At 40.1% G+C, this 24,090-nt stretch overlaps 1 long non-coding RNA gene across 2 annotated transcripts; it reads right to left on the bottom strand.

The window, feature by feature from the left end:
- Positions 1–1,809: 1,809 nt before the first annotated feature.
- LOC309880617 lies at positions 1,810–15,107 on the bottom strand. Of its 2 annotated transcripts, none has more exons than XR_014318009.1 (7): positions 14,542–15,107; positions 13,630–13,837; positions 11,233–11,283; positions 9,261–9,384; positions 8,290–8,378; positions 6,614–6,845; positions 1,810–1,896 (listed from the first exon to the last, which is right to left on the bottom strand). It is a non-coding gene; the product is annotated as an uncharacterized lncRNA (long non-coding RNA). The 2 variants fall into 2 exon arrangements; XR_014318010.1 differs by having other exon boundaries at positions 9,313–9,384.
- Between the last annotated feature and the right edge of the window lie 8,983 nt (positions 15,108–24,090).

Genomic DNA, 24,090 nt, shown 5'->3' with positions numbered 1-24,090 from the left:
AAGCAGAGAGCTTCTCACTTTCATTTGCTTTGCCCTCTTGTCACAGGAGCCACTGGGTCTCCTTCTGGAGCACCCATGGTTCCGGCGGGTCCTGGACCCATGCCAGCTCTGTACCCTTCCCATTCATTTCATGCTTTGAGAACTTTATGTCAGGAAACAGAAGCTGCCCCAAACCTACCAAGAGCCTCCCCTCTGGGGAGTTTGCTTCTCTCCCCTTTTTTCCATCAGTAGAAACTGATACCCTCACCCAGTCTGTGTTGCACCTGGGCTGTCCCCATTGTGTGCACTGATGGCAATGGGTTCAGCTCTATCTGTGATGACCTAAAAATAGCTCTCAATTAACATTGCATTTCAAGAATTGGAAAATTTCCCAGAAGTCCATTCTTTTTTTTCTTTTTCTGTTTCATTACATTTTACAGTAATAATACACAAGCCTGTAGAAAACATGACGGGTAATGAAAAAATGTAATTAATATAAGCAGTGTAAAGCATTTTTTTCCCTCTGTTGTCCTTGCAGAAAATTACTGCTTTAAACTGAGCAGGATGTGAAAATGCATAAAGCAAACAGTAATATGCTGTGGTTTGTAAATATCTTATGCAAAATAGTTAAGTCAACTGCTGTTTATTTTTCTTACTTTGTGTCACAAGCTCTTACTTTCTTTTGTTCATTATTTTTTCCATTTGTTCTTTTTTGGGGGGGTTTGCTCTCTTTCATCCTAAGGAAGCCATTGGGTTAACTATATTTTTTTTCTGCTACAGCTAATTCAATCAAATATACAGGACAGGCTATTCCATCTCATCTTACCATCTCCCATTTGCTGGCTCTGAAATGCAACATATACTACAAAAGCGTAGCAAGTCAAATCTTCACTGTACTGAGGTTCTGCTCTCATTTTAACGGGATTTAAAAAAAAAAAAAAAGGAAAACACCTATCCCACAAATAAGTAATTATCCCAAATCCTGCCATAGCATTAAGACAAACTGTAGCCTTCCTGACGATGCCTGTAGGATTTGGCAGTGTTTTTATAAGGCTGCCCAGTCACAGTTCTGGAATGGGCTGTGAGCAATATGCAGTCAACATTAACTAAGATGGCATGGTCTATGCCAGCTCTCCTTAGTATATTTCTCTGTGGCTATCTGTAGAACTTGTAATACCCAGCGATATCTGAAGGTCACAGCAGAGTTTCTGAGCTGAAATACAAAACAGCATTCCAAACACATCTTCTGTGGCCAGGCAAGAAACTGCTTATGGTTTAGTTTCCCTCCCCCCTCCCCGCAGCTGACATCCAGCATTAGTTATTGTTTATTTTTGTCTTGTTCCTGGTTCTAAAGGTTTCCCTTATGGCCCTGCTTTATGTGAACTTTCAGATATCACTCGGGGCTTCTCTGCCTCATCCCCTCTGATGTAGCCGGTTCCCTTGTGAAGGTAGGTTTCCCCAGCTGAAGATCTGTGCCTCTCTCCTGTGGCATTCTGTGCAGCCATTTGGAGTCCCAGATGTAGGAAATGAAATAATCCACGCTCATACAGTCATGAAAGTGCCCATCTGGCACACAGGAACATCACGCATTGGAAGCACACAAGCGTGAGCTCACTTTTGTTATGGCATTTCATAAACAGAGATGCAGCGAGCCAGCAAGTAAGGTCCTTTGGATAATAACAATCATTTCCACCACACATTGTGTTTAAAAAATAGGGGAAGAAAAATAAGACAAACTGGAAAGATTTGCTCTGAGGCTTCTGAGGAGAAATTTCTACTTATAAACGTTTTTTCCCAGTGGCCTGCTGTACTTACATTTCCCTGGTTCTCCCACTCTCTATGTAGATGTAAGACAATGGTGACAGCTGAAATGTAACCAGTTAACTCTTAGTTACCTCTGCAAGCTCCTCTTCCTCACTGTTCGGTAAAAGAAAGGAAATATTAGATCATACTTACAAAAGTGAGTTCTATAAAAACAAATTGCATGTTACTGCTTTCTTATCACTACATAAAACTCACAGAAACAGTCTAATAAATGACCTCACCACTCAATTTTGAAGTATACAAATTAAAGACAGCAACAGATAAGCCAAGAGAGATTAATGTACAGTGTGTGCGCCTGTATGTGTGTTTGCATGCCTCTATGAGGACATACCCATATGCTGTTGACATTCAACCTCTGGAATAATAATTAGGGGAAAAGGCAGATGTGTAAATTCATCTTGCTGGGCAGTGTATATATGCTGCACTAGTCCCTGATTAATTCAGAACTTGAACACTAATCCAAAACACAAGGTTTCTGTTGGGATATGGTGGCTTATAGAGGGGTGGAATACGAGGAAACAATGAACAGCCCAAAATGATGGACTAAGTTCAATACCAATAAGTAAGAAGCAAGGTTATTTATACTATTCCAGTTTTGTAAAGTAATTGAAAAAAGACACCCTAGGCTTTTTTTTTTTTCTTTTTTTTTTTTTTTATGTCATTGCATGCTGTAAAAAAGCCTTAGGATGTATTAAACCTCAGAAAACCACCATTAGACCTTCTGACAGTGCTGGATCTTCAGAGGACTCCTCAAAGGGGTGAGGTTTTTAAGGTCAATGGAGAGCAGAGAGAGGTGTCAGGCCTCGTGAACCATCGGAGGCAAACCATGTCCCATCCACAGTGGGGGCCTGGGCCTGCCAGGGGCAAGGGTATGCTACTCCACGGTTTATGAACATAATAAATTATGGATAATAGTAAAAGAAAATAGTCTCTGCATTTTACATGAGCCATTTTTGTATTGTATTTGGCAAACAATATCTTTGTCCAGTATATGTTAAATACTAAGTGCTAAGTTGGGAAAACAATGATATGTTTGTAAATACGATAGACCATTACAATATACTGCTTCTCATTTGAAAAGTCATTTGTGCAAGAAATGATTATTGACCCATGATATGTAAATGATTGAAATGCAGAAATTAATATTTGGGTCAACTCATGTATTTTTCAACCATGAAATGAAAAGCTCAGTATTCACATTCTAATTCATACATGAAAGCATTACAGCACTATTACTGGGCTATTGTATTAATTTATTATTGTCTTAGTTAATGACATACAGAGTTATAACTCTACTTTCAAACTGAGGAAAAGGCATTGGTAAGCCCTAGTAACGTTTCAGCCCAGGAATGCCCCTTTTCCTGGACTTTTCTTGTCCTGGTGATCATAAAGCAAATTCACAGCTGATTGAAGCAAATAATAAGCACTACTTGCACTAGGGTGTGTTTGGTCCTAACACACCTTAAATGTTGCACATGGAGGATTGGCTCCTACTTCGCAGCTCCTGACTGTTCCCATGGGGCTTGATTCTTACCTCCTTCACCTGAGTTTTACACCAGTGCAATGCTACTTATTTACTGAATTAAGCTAGAAATAAAATCAGCACAGGGTCGGGGCATAGTTGTCTGTTTCTTACTCTCAGGGGGTTTTGTTTCTGCTCCCCCTCCTCTTTCACTGAACCACGGGGCAGTCTGAGCATGTGGGGCTTCTGATGGTGCTGGTAGGAGACGTTCACCCTGATGGAGTCGCAGCAGCCCCAGCCCTTCAGCCCAAGGTGACTTTTGTGAAAAGATACTGAGAGCCCAGGTTGTAGCCCTAGAGACTCAGGTGCTCTCTTTCTCCCTAGAAGGAGCGTCCCATGACCTGGAGCAGCAGTTCAGCCTCAGCCCATGCTACGCTCTGTCCCCGGGGCAGCAAGAAGAGAGCCACGTGACTGCAGTGAGGTTCTGCACCTGCTGCCACCCATCGCCAAAGTGCTTGGCTGAGGTGGTCAATATGGGACAAGTCGTGCCTGTGAGATTCGATTATCTACAAAGTACCGTATGGTCATCTCTTGGGCTATTATCCATTACATTTCAATTCCATCAGCCACTGAGCTTAGCTGGATTGACTCTGATTTAAGGTCAAAAATCCAAGTAATTCATTACTGTCTTATAAACTGTGCGCTCCACATTCATGTCTTTTTATACAAAAGTAAACAGTGCCTCATTCTTTGTGCCATGGAGCACTGGACTAGACGGGTCTATCTCCTTAAAGAGATGCAGAATTTAATAACAAATAAGTGTATGAGTGAAATCCGTGTAGAATGATATTTGTCATAGACAAAATGAATGGAGAAAGTATGGGCAGAATAATTCAGATAATACCCAAAAGCAAAGCATCACAACTAAGTCAGGATTAACCCATGAAACACGATGTATTTCATGAAATGACTGGTATATTCTAATGACCACAGTGACTCGAATGAAACAGGGCAGTATTGCATTAAGGTTGCTACAGAATTCCTATCTGTTACATACATATTGGGTCATGCCTACAAGAACGGGCCTGATTTATCTTAGATAAAATTACATACAACTGTATTTGCACATATCTTACAGATAAAACTTTTTTTTTTTTCATTTTGAGTACAACAAGTGTGTATTTTAGATACAAATTATTTAAGCAGCTTTAAATGGCTCATTTTGATAGTGATAAAGGCAGCTCTACACAGCTTCCTAGCAAGTCTCAGTGTAAGGGCATGTTTGAGTGGTGAAGAACTCATGTGGCTACCCCAGGACTAACTAAAATTGTGACGCAGATGAAGCAGAGGTGGTGATAATCAGTGATGTAGCCACTGCCCCCATGGTGTGAATAAGCAACCGCCCATACCAGCCAGATGTATAGGAGGGGCAACACCCTCTTGATCCTGCCCAATTAATCACTCTCTGTTTTTCTTAGCCTCTGGTGCAAAAGGCAGACCCAGATGACTAATTCTGGCAATAGAGGCCCTGCTTCTCAAGGAGACTTCCCTCTGGTAGAAGCACGATTTGGTTTTAGTTTTCTTGTGGCCTGTTCCTTTATTTGAGGCTAATGGCTGACATGAATCATAATGTTACGAGGGGGGAGCATGATTTGTACCAGCAATCTAGAAAAGATGGCGTGTTCACCAGGGGTGGGCACAGAGGGTGCAGGCTTGACCACAAGGGAAGGAGGCACTGGCAGTGCCTCTCCTCCAAACCCAGTGCCCCCAGGCTGATCTGGAGGGGCATCAGCTAGAGTGTGACCAAGGTGGAAGCGGAACAACACATGCTGTTTTGCAATGAGTTCATGTGGGAGTCTCAAACCAACAAGGTGATGATTACTATGGCCCCAGCCAAGCACGGCCTTTGTTTAACTTCACTGGATGAGTAAGCTAATTGGCGTCACTGGGCCTGTACGTGTGCTTAAAAGTTATGGCTGTGTTAAAGTGCTTCGGTGGGTCAGGGAATAATGGATGTTTAGCACCTCGCAGGATGCAGCCCTGGGAGCAAGCCTTGTCCTGACCTTCTGCGAAGCAAGGGGGTGCTCCCAGGGCCTGGCTGTGCTCAGCCTGCGGCTGCACTGCCCCACGCATGCCACAGCCGCATAATGCTGGGAATTGTCTAAATCATGAAACAACATGTTGTACCAAGGCAGCCAAAAACAACAATAAAATTAGCAGGAGCCAGTCCAGCTGACTCTAGAAGAAGCTGCAGAATTTCAGAATTAATCTTAAATTTACCTCTAACCCTGAAAACTAAACTAATTGTATAATGTAAGGCTCCCCGAACACGTTAGAGAACTTGATGGGAATACCTCAGAAAAAAAAAAAAAAAAAAAAAAAAAAAAAAACATAAACACTTTAGATAAAGCCCCCATTTTAATTGTATCAATTCTGCCAATTAATGATAATGGAAGAGCAGTCCAATTAGCTAAATAGCTAATAGTTTTATCAAGCAGAGGCTGGCAATTTAAAGCAAACAAATTCTTTCTAATTTTATCCCCTTGCACACCAAGATGTTTAAAGGATAATGGGGGATCCAATAAAGGATATTGCTCAAATAGAGCTACGTTTAAATCGCCTAATGGCTTTAAGAGTTTTACCCCAATTAACAAAAAGAAACATGAACATCCAGTGTCTTCTAGCATAATATCTACAATGTTCATTAGAAAAATAATATATTCTCCATCTAAGGCGAGAATGGAAAACATCACTGACTTTTCCCTTAAAAAAAAATATCCCAAAGCTAAGGGTCCCCTGTAACAGCAAAAGTATCAGAGAAAAAGGACTCTCCAGTATAATCTGAAGTATATAAATAATCTTCAAACCATGGTCATTATTTTTAATGTAACTGTGGATTTGAATAAAGGAGATTGACCTATCTAACATATTTAAGACCAAATCCTACTGTTACCTAAATCTGAAATAAGTTAAAGCTATTGAAGAGAATCAAAAGCCTTTTCAAAATCAATAGCCAGAACAAATTCCTCATGATCATAATTTTGAGGATAAAAAATCCATTAAAGTGATATCTTTGATTGCTATTAATGAAGCAATCTGGAATAAATCCAGAATGATCCATATGGATAATCAAATCTCACATTTTCTCACATTTTAAAGGGCTCAGATTTGGGCCCTGATTTATATGACAATGATGAGCAAAAGGCTCATTTCCTTCTAATACCAAGGTGCCCACCCTGGACATTGGGTGACATGGTCTCTAAAGGGAGCTAGAGGAGCAATGCATTCAACACTCAAAGAAGAGCTCAAATAAATCAGCTTCCAGCCTCCCCGACAAATCCGCAATACCTCTTTGCTGCAGGTATTTTGGAGGCTACTGCAGGCTGCAGAAACCACTGAAGTGCTGCCTTTGTGCTGGAGAAGGGTGCTGGGGGGAGATCTCCACAGAGCTAAGTCAGCAGATGGGCCCATGCTGGGGAAGATGTGCCATGGGGAGCTCCTGCTGCCACGTGACTGCAGGTCCCTCTCCTGAGTTTGCTTCACTCCAGTGACCTTTCCTCAAACTTATCTGCTCCAGAGCCTGAAAGGTTGAAGTCACATTTGTTTCACTCACAGGGGCTTTTTTTGCAACAGTCTGTTAATTATCTGGCAAAAATCTGCCCCCTACTCCACCCAGTCCCTTAGAGATGCTCAGCACCCTCACTGCCCTGCCAGGCTGAAAAATTTGCTGCTCATCCCAGCAACAGATTTTGAAAATTTCAGCAGAAAACCATTAGTACTAGAACGGAAGACACAGTTTCCATTCCTGACTTTTTTTTTTTTTTTTTTTTTTTTTCCTGCTTGTAACATCTCTCTGGGGTAGATGCCCACCTCCCTCACCTTCCCTTAAAGTCAGAGTGGCCTGTGTTCTGGAAACTGTCACATCCTACAAAATGCTCCTGGCCCTATGCCACAAGGCCAGGATTTGGCCCCTAGTCCCTGAGCAACACTGTTTCAGTGAGAATTCAATAAAGTACTTGTATTATATGAACCTGGTAGGAATCGATTTTTATTTGAAACCAAATTTCAGGTTTCAAGCAAGAACTAAAAGTAAGACAGCAGGTCAATACATTTTGTATGGGTATCACATTAGGTCAGAAAGATACTGAACTTTCACCTTTATTATCACCCTAAATTATCGTTGAGTCAAATTTAATTTCACAGATTTAAGAGACCCTTTTCCTTCACTGACTGCACACAGTGAAGGTGAAAGATTTATATAAATATATGTGTGTATATATATATATATTCATCCAAGGCAGATGCAAATGGGTGTTTAAAAGGCTTCTCTGTATGAAGGAAAAGTTACTAACAGAACCACCTGCGTCTCTAACAGCTGAAAATACATATAAAGGCTTTCACTCCAACTTCACAACCAACTGATGCTCTCCTGTTTCTCCCACCCCTACAACCCTCTTCTGCATTTAGACACCTCTAAAACCTATGCAACTCCAAGCTGCCATCTGCTATAGGTGCTGCTTCTACTATATTGGCAAGCTTGGTGGATCCATGTCTCAGGGGTGCCTCTTTGTAACAGGGTGCCCTTGGGTGACCAGGGTCAATAAAAACTGCTGCTTTTCCATATGGCTCTGTGCAGTTAGGATAGAAGGTGTCTCATTTCTACCCTTACTAAAAATTATGTAAACAAACAAAAAGACCAAGCATGTTAGGTTGAACAAAGATCCAACTATTCCCACATTTTGTGTCTGGCAATTACCAGCAGTGGATGTTCAGAAGTGGAAATATAAGAACAGGTCAACGGCTGCTGTTTTACAGGTGGTACGCACCCTCCCAGCAATCTGTGGTTTAGGCAATCTCTAGTTTAAGCTTGTCTGGACCTGCTGGTAGCTGCTAGGGTTACCAAAATCTTCAAGCTAGACTAGAGGCCAACTGCTGACAATCCTTGAGAGTATGTGGATGTTGCTGTTATCTTTTTAGAATACAAATATATTTTTCCTCTAGTTTTTAGAGGTCTGAAATGATACCTGCAACTCATCAGAATGGTTCCCAAATTTCTTCTTCATTGTGCACAGCGCTGAATGGATTTCCTCAAATCCTTTTAATGGGCTTGAACCTGAGTAGAGAAAGCAGGCACTTTACTCCAAACTTTCCAGAACTTGTGCAGACACAGTAGTCCTGGAAACACCTGTGAAACATCTAGAAGATTGTTAGGTAAATTGGGAATACTTGAGGAACCTGAACCAGCACCAGCAACAACAATGATCTCTACTGGTGATGAGAGAGATTAACTATTTACTACCAAAATTTGGCCTTGCAGATTGTTGTTTATAGGAGGAAATATGCTATGCCCTGGCATTGGTAGGATGGCTGATGAGTATGGAACAGGCTCCAAGACTGGGCCCAAAGCTTCCAAGCTCCAACCCAGCCCTGCCAGGCGACAATCTACAATGACCACAGAACAGCTCCTGTGCAAGCCAGACATCTCATCAAACTTAAGAGGTATCCTTAAAATAAACAAGAGGCAGATTCAGTGGGTGAATTTCATCTGGAAAGTGAAGTGTCTATTATCTGTATAGAAGCAGAGCCTAAGATGGTAGGAGCAGGGAGTGGGGCAGGGCTGGAGGAGCACTTGGAGTGGAGAAATTCAGCCTGCTGAGTCTTCCTGTCATGGCCCTTACACAGAAGAACTCTTCCATCTTGATCTAAAGCTATGAAAAGTAAGAGGTTGACTCTCTGCAGTCAGCCAGGGTCAAAGAAATTATAGGTAACGTTTTCTGACCAATATTATTAAAAGCCTCTACCAGCACTAATGGGCACCACAGCAAATCACATTCACAGGATTTTCTTTAAGTACCTCTGTCACTACTAAGCTTGAGGATGCTTTTTTTTATTATAATAATTAATTATAAATGCAGTTATGTATTCCACTAGCCTTTTTGAAACTAAGGGAAATTTACCAGGAGAACAAACAAACAAAGGAGAACAAACTCTGCACCTTGTCACAGTGATGTAACGCCAGGAAAGCTGACAGAGTACTACGAACTCACGTAAGGACAGAATGTGCTTCAAGCTCCCGGAATGCATGCTAGGCCACGCTGAACAGATACAGCCATCTCACCCTGTCAAGTAAGAGCATGAGAGAGAAAGACTTTTGTGATAGTCTACCCACTAAAAAGAAACATAGCTTATTTTTATGAATAAATGTGTTACCTAAAGAATAGTTGCACACACTCTTGTTTGCATAAGATTTGGTATACATTTGTGGTCTTCAACAGATAATTCCAAACCCTGAGTATTTCATGTAATTAATGTCAATATGCTTGGCTTATATGTTATAAAAGAAAAGCATTTCTAATTAGCCTTTTTGATGTGTAAAACTTCAGTGTTTTTCCCTGGTGTTTTCCAAATCAGGGTCTTTTTTTTTTTTTTTTTTTTTTTTCTTTTTCCCCACTCCTGCACAGAAAGACAATGTGAGGCTTATGCACCACTTCAGTCTTGTTCTGAAGACAGTTTAAATTGCATGTAAGTGATAACTAGGCCCTAGGCTGGCCCTCAACATGGCGTGAGGTTCACCTACTACGAGCAATGCCAGGAATTCACATAGTATAAACTGGCCTTGTGACAAGTCAAACATTTCAATTTCCTGTTAAATTCAACCATCACTCTGCATATTTGCATTTATTATAGTGACACACACAATGTACTTTTCATCCAAAGCAAACCCTACTTGCCTTCATGGAACCTCTGGAGAGCCTTTGGGAAGAATAAAACCTTCACCGCAATGATATTCAGAGGATTATCACAATAGGCCAGGGACACACTTAAATTTCAAGCAGTAAAGAGAGTACAACTATGGTGAGCTGCTCAGATGTAGCAATAAAGAAGGTCAAGGTGCGCACTTTTTTTTTAAAAAAAAAAAAAAAACAACAAAAACAGTCAACTCTGTAGAAAGGCCAGACAGATTAAGAAGTTTTTGCCAAGCCAAAGCATTGGTCCTATCAGCACGAAGTAACAGGAGGGTGGAAAGTTGAGTATACAGACTCCCACCTCTTATCATTTACATCTCTTTTTCTTGGGAGAAGCTCAGCAGTGCATATACATTTAAGTAAAACCACAGTACAAGACTGACCAGATGCCAATTGGAATCAATGGGTATATTTTCCCTTCACTTTGGGTCTTGGATTAAGCTCTAAATGAGATCAGAGCTAGACCTGATCTGTGGATGAATACAGGAAAAGAAAATGTGCTTCTCTATTAAGTTGCACAGGCAAAGTGCTTTATTGAGTGCTGAAATAAGATGTGAGATTCCATGACAAGCTGAGGTTGTTTTTCTTTCCCATTTTGCTCTCATTTAACACAAAGAAACTCATTTTCCATATCATGGGGCCCTTGATCCTGAACAGTAAATACAGTGTCTTCCCTAGAAGCATGAAGGCCCTGCTTTACAGCCCTGGCAAGAGAGTGTACATTGGCCTTGTTGGTTGGTTAGTGAATTCAAACACGCATAGTGAATTCCTAAAACTTTGGCCAAATCAACATCTTAAGCAATTTTTAGCTTCTCCAATGAGCCAATACCGTTGTAGAAACCTGGAAGCAGCAGTCAGGTCTTTGATGATTTATTTAGCAGGAGTCATCTAGTAGCTAATTGTCAGCAATTTTTAACCTCATTCATGTACAGCGCCAATTCTTCTGCAGTTTTCTCCTTAAGCTTTCTTACATCTCTGTGTGTAACATTTCCAGACAGCAGTTCAATTTTATCACAAATATTTTTATGAACTTGCCAAACCACATCGAAGATCTTCAGACTCAAAAGTACAAGATAAAATCATCCTTACAGGGCACCTCACCCTTCTCCACCCAGACACATGAAAAAAACAAACAAACAAACAAAAAAAGCGTAAGGCTCCCACATCTTACATTTATAATGATTAAGAGCTTAGTGTTTTTTGTTTTGTTTTGTTTTTTACCTGTTGGGATTTTCACCTTTCCATTCTTTTCCTGGATTTTTCACCTTGTATCTGTATCAAAAGAGAAAAAATACTGGTGAGCTACGTAAAAGAACACTCCACCTTTTCTGTCTGTATTTTTTGGCTCCAGTGAAATGCATGCCTGTCAATGACTGCAGATCTACCATAAAAAGAATGAGTGATGACTGGTGGGGGGTGTCCATGAGTGCAGAAGACTTTTGTACCATATTGGCAATAAGTCTTAGCACAGATCATAGTCAATTAAAATGGTCAGGACATTTGATGACTGTAACATAGATCTTCCTGGTAACATAGATCTTCCTGGGTAAGTTCAAAGGAAAATCTGATTCAATATATGGTTCTGTTTCCACTGTGGTTTAAGGACAGTTCTGATGCCTGTTAAGTCATAGAAATATAAAAATTCTACTCAGATTTCTGGTTAATCTCACACAATTCTTCATGAAATACAAAGTTATTCCTATCCGTTTTCTGCAGTTACTCCGGTTCATGATTCAGCAGTTGTCAGATGTCTGTTTTGGGGTGGCTTCCTGCCACAAGTGGATGAAAGACTCTCCATGCCTAGTTTCTGTCTCCTATTTACATGTTTATGAAGAAGCCTGGGTCCCTTGGGAGATGGAAGACACTCTATTTTGGCAGTATTATCACCATCATCTACTATGATCCATGCCTGTGGGAAGATATTTTTAAAAAGAATAAGTTCTCTTTTCTTAATGTAGCCATTGTTTAAATGTAAAATACAATTACAGTACCCACCCAGGGTGTATGTTGTTGTGTAATTTTACAATACTACGTCTAGATGAGTGTTGGCATTCTACCTATGTACTTACCACACCCAGGAATGTTGGTATTACACAATTACACACATCCTGTTGACTAATTACATAATAATTAGTATTTTTAATATTCAAAGATGCATTCAAATTGGTTATGCAAGATTTTATGTTGCTGCAAATTAAAACCAAAACATAACAAATACATGTAGTGAACAATGCTGTTCAGATAGCTTACTGAGCGTGGACTTATCTTCCAGCAGACGGTACATAATAATTCATATTTCATACATTTTAAACACGTTTGGCAGGCCCTCCCTCTCCCACTGTTACTTTGGGTAACCCACCTGCTTTATAAAACTGCTAAAGTTATTTTGCATTCAACAGAGTAGAATTTCTGTAGCCTGCCTACTTCTGAGTTATGATCACTTATCATGACCAGAGATAATTTTTGGCTGAAAAAGTACTGTGACATGCCTGGGAAAGGCAGATTGTTCTTTACAATGGCAATTCTGGAAGGAATTTGGAAAATGCAATTTACGTTAGCAATTACCTGCAAAAATATCCCAAATACTATTGTTTCAAGTAAGCACTACTGATGAACCTGAGCCATTTTGATGTGGAACAGATTTTCTACAAGCGTGGGTGGAGTGTCTTGATCTGAGCTCCTGGTTGCAATGTCTGGCTCACCATTTGGATTTGGGGGCTTGAAGATCACAGACTTTTTTTTTTTTTTTTAACCATGTCTTAAAATATGTACTTAAAACATTGTTTATGCAATGTAAATTCTAAACTTGGTGTTTCTTAACCCAGTCAAAATTCACAGAAGGCACAGACGCCCATCCCTGCTCTTGCCCAGGGCATTTTTTTATTAGCTGCTATGCACCAAGTGGATCACATACCATGTTTCCATGGTGTTTCTGGCCTGCCCCTGTTAGCTTCTGTGGAGTCCCCAGTTGAGCACATAGAGCTTTATGACAGAAAAGATGGGAAAGATGGACTGTGTTCCTTTCTTCCAACTATCTGTTTCCTGAGCAAAAGCAAAAAGTAACAAGCGTTTTGCAAATAACTTTATTTTCCTGCCAATCTTCATGAATTTGAATTTCAACTTTTTAATTACTGTGGCTGCATGTGACATTTCAAGGCCTTGGGGACAAATCAATGCCCAGGGCATCATTATTGGACCATTTGTCTTTTCATGCAGCAAGAGGTTATAAGTGCAAGACCAGCTTCTTTTCTGAAGAGCAACTTCTTTCTGCCCTGGTAGGTTAAAAATTGGCATTGCAGTCTAAACATTTGCCCCTGCTACGTGGCTGGTTACTTTTTAGCCAACCAGCACCTGTATGAAAGCAAATTGGATCTGTTTGGAAGGAGCAGGGTGTGGGACTACCGAGGTAAACAATACCACTCAGCTCAGAGGATGCAAAGCGGCCTCACAGCTGCCCTTTCCCCAAAGCCTCAGCAACCCCACTTCTCTACCCGAATATCAACAGAAAGGTCACTGCACTTCTGTGCACGGGACAACACAAAGGAAGTCAGCTTTTTGAATTTGCAATTGGGTCTTCTGTTACTTCAAGAGGCTCTTTTATGTCCTCTGCTTTCTTACCTGCTGTGCTTCATCCTCTGCCAGACAAGAAGTTCTTGAGGGGCTGGGCAGTCATCCTCAGCTGTATACCTTGGTCACCACTGGTAAATGTGCAGCAACTTCATTTCACACTGAGAGTGTTTCTTCAGAGAGCAAATGCTGAAATACCATTCTTATATCATGTAGTCCCAGTTGCCATCATTGGTCAAATTACTCTTGCCCTTCATTCCTAAAGAAAAAAGCCACAATGAACTTACGCACTTTGCTATCTGCCCCCCAGCAACAACGAATTTCTGTGCTTTGCTACCGCCCCCCCTCCCTGCTGAGAAATGCTGGAGCACATTTGCATATATTATGAACAGTATTTCATTACTGAAAATAATCCAAAACAAAAAATTGCACCTGGCCTGACAACACAAGGCCAACTTGCTTCCTGATGTGATTTTAAATGGCTGAGATATTAAAACACTGAAAAACGGGGTTTATAATGGAAATACTGACAGACTATTAACTATAGCGACGCTGCTCTAATAAATGGAATAGCCTGTCGTAATCTCTAGTTCATAAATATGCAAATACAAGGCAGAGGATTTGCTCCAAAGGATGTCTCTATAATTTTAACTGACCTTTACTGATACTAAATGAGCCTGTTGCTTCTGTTTTTGAGCATTAAATAGAAGTACAGGGAATCCAGTCTCTCTACATTCAGCACCGTTCAGTTCCCATCAGCACCAATGGCAAAATCCTCAGTGCCTTCAGTGGTAAAAAAATCTGGCCCCAGAACACACAGAAAGTAAGATGCCTGGATGTACTCAATTTTAATTCTGTTCTCATCTGTGTTAATTATTATTATATTAATTCTTCTGTTTGGGAGAAATTAAGCACACATTTGCCCCATGTGTCAAAGAGCTTGACCTGCCAAAAAGCACTCACCCGCTCAGTGATAAACAGGCCATCGACACAATGAAATAAACGTTGAATTGTATCCAGTTTCCTGTTCTGGACCAAATGGAGGTAAATCCACTGACTTAATATTTAATAACCTAAATGTAATTTCTTTTTTGTGCCTCACATTGCACAGTAAAGAATTGGATGGCTAGCAGTTTTGCAGATTCCCAACCCCTAATTATTTTAAGCTATTCATCCTGGTATCTGTCCATTGATGCTCAGCCAAATTGCCAGCAGGGGAGAGATCTGTCCAATCCAGGAGCTAAATGAGTCACTGAGAGTCAATCTGTTTTTTTCCCTTGCTGCTGGGATTTCCTTGGGTCCTGGCCTCTCTCTGCTCCAATCACACACACAGAGCTTCAGGCGTGGGTCCTCTTTGGCTTCAGCTGCCTCCTGTCTCCCCGTGTCTGCTCTGCTCATCACAGCTGTTGATGGGTTCTCGCCGGCTGGCCGCAGAAGACCAATACTTCCATCACACTGCTCCTACAGTTCTTGCTTTGAAGGAAAATTAAGACATCTTGGCCTTGTTGAATTTGGTGCTGAAGTAATACATCAGGTATCTAGATGGAAAGCAAACCACATGAATAAAATGTGTCATCTGGGTTAGATACTAATTTATTTGCCTTAAGTTCTGGGAACAATATTTGCACTTTTTCCACAGAACTCAGTTAAGTTCCATAGAAACTGAATACTAATATAATTTCTGCAGCATGGAAAACAAATATGAAACAGAAAAAAATAGACCCATCAGAAATATTAGCTGCTCAGTATTAAAATGTCTGACAATGCTGCAAACTCAATTTATAAACAGGAACATTTAGAGCCTAACTATTCACTGAAAAGCAAATTCCTTGCTTGTTCCCTTTTAGGGTCAGGATTCAATTACACAAAAATATGCGGCAGACTTAAGGACTGCATGTAAGATTAAGATAACTGGTATTTCATGGTAAATGATTAAATTAGCTGACACAGTTTTATCCTGAACTTTGCCATTAAAACTGACATTTTTGTGCCACGCACATTGTAGGCTGCTGGTAATCTAAACTGCCTTTCTTCTTTCAAAGACTTTAAATAGCTAAAGAACTCTTGTTCTTTACTCTATTTGCAAATGTGTGGAAAATATATCTACATCATAACAAGATGAACTAAGCACAAGACTTTTTTTTTCCCCTCCTCATCTATCATACAAATACCTTAAGAAAACAGCAAGGAAATTCCAAATGCCCAGAATCAGCTCCGCAATACACACTTTAATCAACTCATTTATGTGACTCTACAGAGATGAGAACATGCTGTCCTCCTCACGGTGAGTAAAAATAGAGAAATGACAGAAGCCTCTTAATAAAAGTTTAATTATTCCTAGTATACAATTCTAAACCACTCTGTTTTATTTCTCTTCAGGCTTGCTTTTTTATGCAAGGAGAGTTACAAGAATAATTTTTATATAAAACACAGTTTAGGATTGGTTGGATGAAGTGTTGCCAGAGATGGTGACTGTAGTCACTGCCACTGTTGAGCTAGCTGGGAAGGAGCAACTCTACTCCTCTGTGAACATACATGGCCTCCAAAGCAAAGCAGTCACGAGGCATTGTACACAGCAAACACAATCAGTCTGATCAGAGAATCGAACTACAAGGGAAGTGTATCTTTTGAACGTTGCACTGAGTGGACAAAAGAGCTGAGTGGTAAGAAAATCCATAGAAACACTGTGGAAATGAAGAATGGAGGCAGGACACGCAAACAAGTGCTTCCCCCTACAAGAGGCCAAGGGCAAGCATAAGAAATGAGTTGTGGCCAAAGGAAGCCTCATAGGCAGTGGGATAAAAATATTCTATACTTCTGTTTGTTTGACTTGTCCTGGGGTCAGAAAAAGAGATTTGTTCTTTTTTTTTTTTTTTTTTTTAGGTACAGAACTACATAAAAGCAGTACATGTCTCTGACGAGCAATTTCTCATCATAAGAAGAATAACCTCAAATTTTTGGCTAGAAAGAATATTCAAAAGAAGCAGCTCTAGCAGTGCAAAAGCATGTGAACTGCAATACTGCTCCAGAAACAGTGGTCCAGCAGGTCTAGCTTTTCATAGTCAAGAGGCTAACAAACTTTACGAAATGATAAAATAGCAATGACAATTATTAGTGTAAAACAATCTACTTAAATGCGACACAATTCACCACTCACAGGCTTTGAAAGTGGAAGCTTTATGAAGTCTTCCATGCACCACATTATACCTCTTTCTATGCACTGTTACAAAGATAAAAAACAATTATACAAATTGGAGGGATAAAGACATATCTCTGTATTTCAGCTTTTTGTAACCAAGGTCTTTGTTGAGACAGGTAGTAAAAGCATGACAGACACCAATAAATAAATAAATAAATAAATAGGGTGTTTTTTATTCCAGAGAATTTAATCCTTTATTCTTCAAGCAGACTTATCATTATTCTTCAAGCAGACTTATCAGAGGGGTGTGCGTAACAGGAATGTTATGGCAAAGTTTCTGGATTCCTTGTTAGCCATAAACAGTTGAGCAAGACTTTGGACTCCTTTTCACATCTTGGATCTTCTGTGAGTTTTAAGGAGAAGAAACACAGCTTTTTACACAGCACCTTCCCCAGGAGTTAGAAGCTGCAGTTATACAACACCCACACAATGACACCACTATCACAGTCACACCACTGTCATCAAAGGATGGCTTTCAGTGAAAAGAAATAGCCAAGAAGACAGTTTCATTGCTTGAAAACTCATGCAAATGCTGAACAATGAAACTCAATCTGATTATCAAAGAATCAAACCTGTACGAACATCTCACAAATTGTGGCATTCAATTCAGACTTCTTAGCTCTCCTACATAATTTCTTGGCTTTTATATATTGTGCAAGGGACATAGCTACTTTTACTTCTTTGTATGTTTTAAACTTTGAAAACCTTTCACGGCAGAGGTTATATGAATCATCCAGCTTTTCCTATTCCAAAATGTTTCACTGATCATTCATTATTAACTGAGTAAAATGAAGATAGCTATGATAAATTTTGATCTATCTGAAAGTATTAGAAAGGATATGAAAACATCTTGTTCATAGTACTAACTTTTAGATGACATATGAGGGTACAGCCTCACTTTTTTCACTGTCACATACCATAAGGCTCTTAATAACCCAATCACTTATTACATCTTTTTCCTCATTCCTAGGCACTGATAGTTTCAACCTGGTATGCCATTTAGCAGAAATTCATTCAAACAGTATAACAGTGAAGGGACTGGATGTTGATGGACAGGAAGCCTGTCAACATCAGAGATTAGGATCCTAACTCATGCCTAGATTTTTTCTAAGTAATGTATGTTCTCTAAACAGTTCTACATAAATGTATGTTCTCCTCTTGATGTGAATGCTCTGGAAAGACAGTAAGAAGCTGGTGGCCCCACACAGATCTCAGAGTGAGGCCTTTTGAGCAACACAGTAACTTGCATTCTGTTACTAAATATAGTGCAATGTAACCGTACACAAAACTTACAAATACTGTGAGAAAACAGTCCTTTTCAAGCAGCTCACCACAGAAATGGGACAATGGGACAGAACGTGGAGAAGAACCATGGTAATCCAAAAAAAAAAAAAAAAAAAAAAAAAAAAAACAAAAACACCCAAAAAAACTATCTCCTTTCAGTGAGTCAAGAAGTCGAGATCCCAGACACATCAGATGCATTTTGCTCCTTGTCATTCAGCTATACAGACAGAAGGACCAAAGCCAGTGGGATACTTCAGATATACTCTACAATTAAATATATTTAGAAAAAAAAATCGTACTGGTTTACTCATTTACCTCTTAGAATATTTTCAGTTTCATTGCTGCCCTCTTCAGCTTGGGTTTTCCAGGGTGGGAGAGGGTCAGGTCTATGGGTAAGGGAAGCAGACAGGGACAGAAGTTGTGCAAAGCTGGTCATGGACTTAATAAGGGCTTGATTCTGTACCAATGAAATCAACAGGAGTTTGGCTCATGCTTTCAGTGGGAGGTGGATCAACGCTTCATGCCAGCTGTTCCCTGCTGGGTAGGGATAATCCCTTTGAAACAAAATATTTAACTTGTTCTCACTCTGTTGATGTAAGAAGGCTTCCCATGATAATGCTTTCATGAGAATTAAAAGGTGTGTCTCATTTTTAATTCCAAATACCCTGTTCCTCTAGTATGTATTTGCCAGTCCAATAAAACGATCAACCTGCTATTAGCCATGTGAGTTTACAAAAAATGCTACAGCAGTCTGAGTTACAGGGTGGATCATCTGTGTGTTCTGCTGGCCGTGACAGTACTTCTTGCAATTCCCTCAGCTGGAAGGTGCAGCAAGGAGACATGTTAGTTCCAACACTACACCTGAGGTAGGATCCCACGGACAGATGTAGAGTAGCCATGGCCACCGTAAGCAAATACGAAAGTGACAGAAAAAATAAATTAACTGTCACGAAGAACAGAATTTGGGAACAACATCAGAGAGACAGGAGCTGAGGGAGGACAGTAGTAACAATAAAATCAGATATGTGTGCCCTGAAATCTGGATCCAAGTACAGCATTTAGTCTCAGTCACTGTTTCTGTGTTTTGTTTCTATGTCATACTGGGGAAATGAGGTTCTGAAGCTAGAGGAAGCTGCCCAGGTTGCTCTAGAGATCAACAGCATACTCTGGCTATTTCTAGCTCCTGCATTTATTAGCCAAGTTCACAACCAGTGTGGAAGTGGGGGCTATTTATCCCAGCGTTGGTTTGGTTCACTCCCTGTCACCCCTCTGGCTGAGATCCATTTGGCTAGCAGACCTGGAACATAAAGTCTGCTAAGTTTTATAAAGCAATTATTTAATTTGAAAAGTCTCTTTGATTGCATTCTAATGAGATTTCCATAAAATGCAGTCCTCTACCTCCTCCTGGGAACTTCTATTTAATCCATAAACCATGACACTTTTTGAAAAGCTCTAGAAGACTTCAAGAGAGGGATCTTCCAGAGACTGAGTTGTTAGGTCTGCTCACTGGAAACTGAGCTTTCCATAGACTTGCGTCCTACAGAAGCAGGAAATGTATGGTATTGTTTGAGCTTAAGAGACTGTGACATTTTTATAGAATGAACGGAGGAACTGAGATACAGTGACAAAGCCAGGAGCTGCATCTGGCTGGCTGCTCCGAGGAGCATTCCCCTTATAGATTTTTATGGCTCTCCCAACCTTAATATTAAACACTTGACCTTTTGGTCAAATACTATTTTAGATTATTAGGTTGGTTGATTAGTTACTAAATACACCATCTATAGTAAATAGAAAATTGTGTAGTCTGGTGCTTCAGTCTCAGACCTTTCAGGTATTGCTCCCTTGGCATTTAACGCCAGAGCAGCGAGTCCCCTTACGTTAACTTAAGCCACTTGGTAAGCAAGGAGCGCATGGTGTTTTCACACAGGGGTAGTGATTTCTGAGGTGGCACTGCTAGAAAGGGGATGTCCTCTTTCCCTTACAGCTCCCCCACCCCAACCTGATAGCTTTAATGAAAGTGCTGTAAACATGGTGAAGTCGAGCATAAATAGGAGCCAGCTCATGCCAAACAATGCAACTTATACTGCTGACTACAAATAAGTATGTTTTCCTTTTTAAATTCTGTAAGTCAGCGCTTTGCAATTGACTCTGCCCTGTGTCTCTCTCCCAGGTGAGCTCTTTTATTCATCCTCCCCCATACAATCTGTATGTCCCCACACTGGAAGCAGAATTAAATGCATTTGCATTTTCACCCCTCTCTACCAGCACCTTTGTACCCCAGTTTTGGAAAGCCTGCTGTAAACTTAACCCCTCCCTCTCATAAATCCACTTCAAATATTTGGATTTAAAAGTATGTGGTTACAGACAGCATGATGGGAACCCTGAATTACTGAATATTTAAAATAGCTCCAGAAAAAAAAAAAAAAAAAAAAAAAAAAAAAGAGAGAGAAAAACTTTTTCCTGGACCTTAAAATGGTTTTAACAGGAACAGGACAAAATGCTAGTGCAGAAATATTTATTAACTTTAGAGGACAAGCTGCATGAAGAAGAAAAAAAGAGCCTTATTAGTAAACACTGTGGAGCATACTTAGGAGACCACCCTATGGAGTCCATGTAACATTTTATAGTACACAAACTCAGGCTGGACACAGCACAGTGACTGAAGATTTGGGCACTTGATTCCTCGCTTCCAGCAAATGATAGATAAGCTTTGTATTTCATCTGGGTCTGGTTCTGATCTCAGTCCTGAAATGTAAGACTGGAACAGCTCCACTCATTTCAGGAGAATCACATTCTTAACACTGTGGTGACAGTTGAAGTTCGTCTACTAGATCTAATAAAACCAGGTGCTCTAAATCCTAGCATAGATTTCCTCTTTTTTATTTTATTTTATTACAGGACAGTACCTTATAGCCAAGCAAAACCTGAGGACACATCTGCTTATGTGACTAGAGGATGGACAGACTAGGCTGCAGGACTCGGTCTCCAATGTGCAGAGGTGTTATTATATTTTCTGTGATTGTGCACTAATGTGATGGAGGCAGCCTACACACAAACCAGATAACACTACTTTTCTTCTTGCAGAAAGCTTCATTTCTTGGTAATTAAAATGGGTGTGTTTGAGAATGACAAAAATTAACAAAAACAAACAAAAACACTTAGAAATCTGGCACTTCTAAAATCATACAACAACTGAATGGCTAGCAAGCAGTGAATCTTAGCTAGAACACCACCATGCTCCTATAACTGTTGTACACTTTTGCTTTTAAATAATAATAATAAAATATTACTGAGGATGGAAATAACCCACTGTAGTTAAAGCACGGTCCTTTAACAAACTATTGTTTCCTAAATAAACTGCTGAAAACCTGTTGTTGTCCTGCATTTGCTAAGCTGAGCTCCTCCTGACTCCCCTCTTTCCATCTGCCTTTTGTATTGCTTACTTTACCTCTTGGCATAGGACAGGGCAGTGACTTGTAACAAGGTGAGGCTTAGGGCAGCTCTTAGTCATCGCTTCCAGAGCTGGTGAGAGCTGGATTCCTCCACAGTCTCATAAAACAGCACCTTGCAATGGTGGAGCTGCAGCAGGGGAGAATTTGCTCTCCAGGTATCATGCAAGTATTACCAAGCCTCAGAAGTCACAGAACAAGAAAGCTTGGTACAGACACAGCGATCCCACCTGCTAGGTGTTCCTGTACAGAAGCACTGAGAGACCTCGATTTTCATTTCTTGAGTACAAGATATGTCTCCACAGAACAGGGCACCACTGAGGAAGCTTTCCTGACCTATTCATGATCACCGGCACATTCCTGTTTATCTCAGTGCTCTGCTCCCAGTTGCTGCACCCAGCTAATATAACTCATCTTCTTCAGCTAACCTATTATCCCAAAGAAGTTCAAACCTGCTCTAGCTGGAGATCTGAACTTCTGAATTATATAGGCAAAATGGTGATTTATTCAAATGCCCTTTCTTATATGTATTTTGATGTAAGTGTAGTCAGTCACTGGCCATGTTCAGCTCCTATGTATGTAGGTGCAGAAACAAGCACAAAGGAGGAAAAGTAGATACGAAGTTAAAAAAAAAAAAAAAGTGATTCCACAACTTAGATCTTTTATAGTTCTTTCTACTGCTGCCACTCCAATGCTTTTGCCTTAGTTTAACTTTAAGCTATTGACACTAAGGAGATCAAAAAAGGTGGGTGGGTGGTGGTTTTATGTTTTTTTTTTTTTTTTGAACAGAGCAGGTTCACTTACACCATTTAAGCTCAAAAGTACAGTCCATTGTTTTTGCTACATTACCATATCTTTTTGCTAAAGAAAAAGAATTCCTATTCTATGTAATTGCAGTATTGCCTTGACCCTTGAAGCCCATGGAGCTCTTCCAGGACTACATAAGTACAGAGCAAAGCAAGAATGTAAAAACTGTTATGATGTTGGTGCTTAAACAGAGATATCTTTGTTGAAGGCCACTATAATGCTTTGGACTGAAGGTAGAAAAAACGCAGTGCATGCACAAAACACTTTCAAACGTGTGATGAAATTTGCCACCTTACCCACTTATGTACTAAATGAGTAACTTTGTTAAACTGTATGACTTACCAGAAGATTTCTTGAGTAGCATTTGACATACATAAGTCCCATTAGCTGTATCCATAAAGAGACACTTCTAAAGCATTGTTACATTGATGAGTTTTTCCCAAATGGGTAGAAGTTGAATAATGGAGGTTAAACACAAAGTCCATAGCAGGAAGTCTGCAGCACAGCTGCAAAGATTATGCCAAGGGTCCTGGCATCTAGATGTAGCAGGCCAGAGCATGACAGCTCTCCCAGCTGAAAACCATCTAATTAGTTACATGGCAATCACTAAGTAGGACATAAAGTTCTTTTAAAGAGTTAGTGGACTTTAGCCAAGTATCTGTAGGAAATCATATGATTCCTTCTTGGAATTGGAATTAAAAAACAATTGGATTTTACTGAATCAGTCTGTGGTCCCAAGTACTCCAAAACATACCATCTCTACTCTTCCTGTCTGAAGGACTGTGTTTCTCAGTGTACCCAGCAGCATCTGTTGACTCCCACAGGTAGCCTCAATGCAAGAGCTCCCTGTCTGGAGAGTGAGGGAGCTACTCCACATTTATAACTGACTCTTAGTGGAAATCAAAATTTAGATTATGTCTCTAGAAGACTGATTGCCATTTACACCATTTCAGCTTTTGTTCTCATACTACTGGGTTTTCAAGCTCCATTTATCATTTGTGATCTATCTCACAACCTCCCATCGTCAATCACACTTGTGAATGTGTTTGTCTTCTTCAATATTTCCCAAGGAGTTTAAATGTTTTACTTGGTATGGAACAAACACACAAGGATATCTGATATAAACCCTCATGGCCTTTTGCCAAAACACATGTTTTAGCTGGGGTCTTGTTTTGCTATGGCTAACCATTTTTTCCATTACATCTAGCAGACAGGATAACACAGGCTACATTTGCTGAGAAGCAATTTTCTTATAAATCAGGCCAAATGCAGTGGCTCGGCTTCCTCAGCTAGGATCCTGAGGTCTGCACTGCAACCAGACATGTCCCAGGCACCATCTGCCCACCTGTGCAAATGTCAGCACAGTCACTCCACTGTAGCCAGGACATCTTGAGAAAACAGTCAGTCATGCTGAAAAAGTCTAATCTCCTTGGTCACAAAGTTCTAATGATAATTAAAACAGGTCCATAGCTCAAAAAAAATGAGAACATACACACAAAACTGACACTTGGGAAGTGTAAGGTGTTATAAATATAGTTGTTGGCATTAACAATGTGTTACATTCTGAAAAGCAAAGCATAGCAAATATGTCTTTTTTAAACATAAAAGCAAAAACTTTGCATTTATCCACTGATGTTTCTAAGCTATTTATGCTCAGTCCAGCTCCTGTCAGCTTATCACAAGCTACATGTTTTCATTGCAATCTACTGCACAGCATCACTCCAGCTCAGCTGGTATTTGTGTTATGTGAAAACAAGACGTATTTCACTAATT

The sequence above is a fragment of the Aythya marila genome (genome assembly GCF_965140915.1).
Source record: "Aythya marila genome assembly, chromosome: 8".
In the NCBI taxonomy this organism is placed as follows: domain Eukaryota; kingdom Metazoa; phylum Chordata; class Aves; order Anseriformes; family Anatidae; genus Aythya; species Aythya marila.
Note: the sequence above shows the minus strand (reverse complement) of the source record. Positions and strands in the feature narration are given on the sequence as shown.